The sequence below is a fragment of the Phyllobates terribilis genome, unplaced genomic scaffold (genome assembly GCF_046119375.1).
Source record: "Phyllobates terribilis strain yellow unplaced genomic scaffold, ASM4611937v1 Scaffold_20__1_contigs__length_20440879, whole genome shotgun sequence".
In the NCBI taxonomy this organism is placed as follows: domain Eukaryota; kingdom Metazoa; phylum Chordata; class Amphibia; order Anura; family Dendrobatidae; genus Phyllobates; species Phyllobates terribilis.
The window spans coordinates 3,383,147-3,387,987 of NW_027362780.1; positions in this window are offsets into that span (position 1 = coordinate 3,383,147).

The window sequence follows — 4,841 nt, forward strand, 5'->3', positions numbered from 1 at the left end:
AGAGGCATGTTCACACTAGCAAAAAAGAAGCAAGACAAAAATATATCTCATACCCTACCATAATTATATATAAATGTAAAGCAAAATTGCATAATAAATATAGGGTACTTAGTGAACTATTTTTGATCAAAAAAAGTATACAAGTCGTCCCACCAGCGGCAAGGTGACCCTAAATTGGGACGGTACCTATACTGCCTATATTAAAAACCTTACTCTATATCAAAGTTGAAGTAATGCATATAAAAGGATAGACAAATAGGACCGGGTCCCAACTCCAGACCACCTAGGCCCGTGGTAAGCTACATATATACCAATCAGCTCAACAAAGGGCATGCCACACCCTTAAATTGCACAGAATGCAAACAAGTCAAAAAACCAGACAATGTGAACTGAGGTCTAAGATGGCAGACATACAAGAAACAGAGGCATGTTCACACTAGCAAAAAAGAAGCAAGACAAAAATATATCTCATACCCTACCATAATTATATATAAATGTAAAGCAAAATTGCATAATAAATATAGGGTACTTAGTGAACTATTTTTGATCAAAAAAAGTATACAAGCCGTCCCACCAGCTTCAAGGTGACCCTAAATTGGGACGGTACCTCTACTGCCTATATTAAAAACCTTACTGTATATCAAAGTTGAAGTAATGCATATAAAAGGGTAGACAAATAGGACCGGGTCCCAACTCCAGACCACCTAGGCCCGTGGTAAGCTACATATATACCAATCAGCTCAACAAAGGGCATGCCACACCCTTAAATTGCACAGAATGCAAACAAGTCAAAAAACCAGACAATGTGAACTGAGGTCTAAGATGGCAGACATACAAGAAACAGAGGCATGTTCACACTAGCAAAAAAGAAGCAAGACAAAAATATATCTCATACCCTACCATAATTATATATAAATGTAAAGCAAAATTGCATAATAAATATAGGGTACTTAGTGAACTATTTTTGATCAAAAAAAGTATACAAGCCGTCCCACCAGCGGCAAGGTGACCCTGAATTGGGACGGTACCTATACTGCCTATATTAAAAACCTTACTGTATATCAAAGTTGAAGTAATGCATATAAAAGGGTAGACAAATAGGACCGGGTCCCAACTCCAGACCACCTAGGCCCGTGGTAAGCTACATATATACCAATCAGCTCAACAAAGGGCATGCCACACCCTTAAATTGCACAGAATGCAAACAAGTCAAAAAACCAGACAATGTGAACTGAGGTCTAAGATGGCAGACATACAAGAAACAGAGGCATGTTCACACTAGCAAAAAAGAAGCAAGACAAAAATATATCTCATACCCTACCATAATTATATATAAATGTAAAGCAAAATTGCATAATAAATATAGGGTACTTAGTGAACTATTTTTGATCAAAAAAAGTATACAAGTCGTCCCACCAGCGGCAAGGTGACCCTAAATTGGGACGGTACCTCTACTGCCTATATTAAAAACCTTACTGTATATCAAAGTTGAAGTAATGCATATAAAAGGGTAGACAAATAGGACCGGGTCCCAACTCCAGACCACCTAGGCCCGTGGTAAGCTACATATATACCAATCAGCTCAACAAAGGGCATGCCACACCCTTAAATTGCACAGAATGCAAACAAGTCAAAAAACCAGACAATGTGAACTGAGGTCTAAGATGGCAGACATACAAGAAACAGAGGCATGTTCACACTAGCAAAAAAGAAGCAAGACAAAAATATATCTCATACCCTACCATAATTATATATAAATGTAAAGCAAAATTGCATAATAAATATAGGGTACTTAGTGAACTATTTTTGATCAAAAAAAGTATACAAGCCGTCCCACCAGCGGCAAGGTGACCCTGAATTGGGACGGTACCTATACTGCCTATATTAAAAACCTTACTGTATATCAAAGTTGAAGTAATGCATATAAAAGGGTAGACAAATAGGACCGGGTCCCAACTCCAGACCACCTAGGCCCGTGGTAAGCTACATATATACCAATCAGCTCAACAAAGGGCATGCCACACCCTTAAATTGCACAGAATGCAAACAAGTCAAAAAACCAGACAATGTGAACTGAGGTCTAAGATGGCAGACATACAAGAAACAGAGGCATGTTCACACTAGCAAAAAAGAAGCAAGACAAAAATATATCTCATACCCTACCATAATTATATATAAATGTAAAGCAAAATTGCATAATAAATATAGGGTACTTAGTGAACTATTTTTGATCAAAAAAAGTATACAAGTCGTCCCACCAGCGGCAAGGTGACCCTAAATTGGGACGGTACCTATACTGCCTATATTAAAAACCTTACTCTATATCAAAGTTGAAGTAATGCATATAAAAGGGTAGACAAATAGGACCGGGTCCCAACTCCAGACCACCTAGGCCCGTGGTAAGCTACATATATACCAATCAGCTCAACAAAGGGCATGCCACACCCTTAAATTGCACAGAATGCAAACAAGTCAAAAAACCAGACAATGTGAACTGAGGTCTAAGATGGCAGACATACAAGAAACAGAGGCATGTTAACACTAGCAAAAAAGAAGCAAGACAAAAATATATCTCATACCCTACCATAATTGTATATAAATGTAAAGCAAAATTGCATAATAAATATAGGGTACTTAGTGAACTATTTTTGATCAAAAAAAGTATACAAGCCGTCCCACCAGCGGCAAGGTGACCCTAAATTGGGACGGTACCTATACTGCCTATATTAAAAACCTTACTGTATATCAAAGTTGAAGTAATGCATATAAAAGGGTAGACAAATAGGACCGGGTCCCAACTCCAGACCACCTAGGCCCGTGGTAAGCTACATATATACCAATCAGCTCAACAAAGGGCATGCCACACCCTTAAATTGCACAGAATGCAAACAAGTCAAAAAACCAGACAATGTGAACTGAGGTCTAAGATGGCAGACATACAAGAAACAGAGGCATGTTCACACTAGCAAAAAAGAAGCAAGACAAAAATATATCTCATACCCTACCATAATTATATATAAATGTAAAGCAAAATTGCATAATAAATATAGGGTACTTAGTGAACTATTTTTGATCAAAAAAAGTATACAAGCCGTCCCACCAGCGGCAAGGTGACCCTAAATTGGGACGGTACCTCTACTGCCTATATTAAAAACCTTACTGTATATCAAAGTTGAAGTAATGCATATAAAAGGGTAGACAAATAGGACCGGGTCCCAACTCCAGACCACCTAGGCCCGTGGTAAGCTACATATATACCAATCAGCTCAACAAAGGGCATGCCACACCCTTAAATTGCACAGAATGCAAACAAGTCAAAAAACCAGACAATGTGAACTGAGGTCTAAGATGGCAGACATACAAGAAACAGAGGCATGTTCACACTAGCAAAAAAGAAGCAAGACAAAAATATATCTCATACCCTACCATAATTATATATAAATGTAAAGCAAAATTGCATAATAAATATAGGGTACTTAGTGAACTATTTTTGATCAAAAAAAGTATACAAGCCGTCCCACCAGCGGCAAGGTGACCCTGAATTGGGACGGTACCTATACTGCCTATATTAAAAACCTTACTGTATATCAAAGTTGAAGTAATGCATATAAAAGGTTAGACAAATAGGACCGGGTCCCAACTCCAGACCACCTAGGCCCGTGGTAAGCTACATATATACCAATCAGCTCAACAAAGGGCATGCCACACCCTTAAATTGCACAGAATGCAAACAAGTCAAAAAACCAGACAATGTGAACTGAGGTCTAAGATGGCAGACATACAAGAAACAGAGGCATGTTCACACTAGCAAAAAAGAAACAAGACAAAAATATATCTCACACCCTACCATAATTATATATAAATGTAAAGCAAAATTGCATAATAAATATAGGGTACTTAGTGAACTATTTTTGATCAAAAAAAGTATACAAGTCGTCCCACCAGCGGCAAGGTGACCCTAAATTGGGACGGTACCTATACTGCCTATATTAAAAACCTTACTGTATATCAAAGTTGAATTAATGCATATAAAAGGGTAGACAAATAGGACCGGGTCCCAACTCCAGACCACCTAGGCCCGTGGTAAGCTACATATATACCAATCAGCTCAACAAAGGGCATGCCACACCCTTAAATTGCACAGAATGCAAACAAGTCAAAAAACCAGACAATGTGAACTGAGGTCTAAGATGGCAGACATACAAGAAACAGAGGCATGTTCACACTAGCAAAAAAGAAGCAAGACAAAAATATATCTCATACCCTACCATAATTATATATAAATGTAAAGCAAAATTGCATAATAAATATAGGGTACTTAGTGAACTATTTTTGATCAAAAAAAGTATACAAGCCGTCCCACCAGCGGCAAGGTGACCCTAAATTGGGACGGTACCTATACTGCCTATATTAAAAACCTTACTGTATATCAAAGTTGAAGTAATGCATATAAAAGGGTAGACAAATAGGACCGGGTCCCAACTCCAGACCACCTAGGCCCGTGGTAAGCTACATATATACCAATCAGCTCAACAAAGGGCATGCCACACCCTTAAATTGCACAGAATGCAAACAAGTCAAAAAACCAGACAATGTGAACTGAGGTCTAAGATGGCAGACATACAAGAAACAGAGGCATGTTCACACTAGCAAAAAAGAAGCAAGACAAAAATATATCTCATACCCTACCATAATTATATATAAATGTAAAGCAAAATTGCATAATAAATATAGGGTACTTAGTGAACTATTTTTGATCAAAAAAAGTATACAAGCCGTCCCACCAGCGGCAAGGTGACCCTAAATTGGGACGGTACCTCTACTGCCTATATTAAAAACCT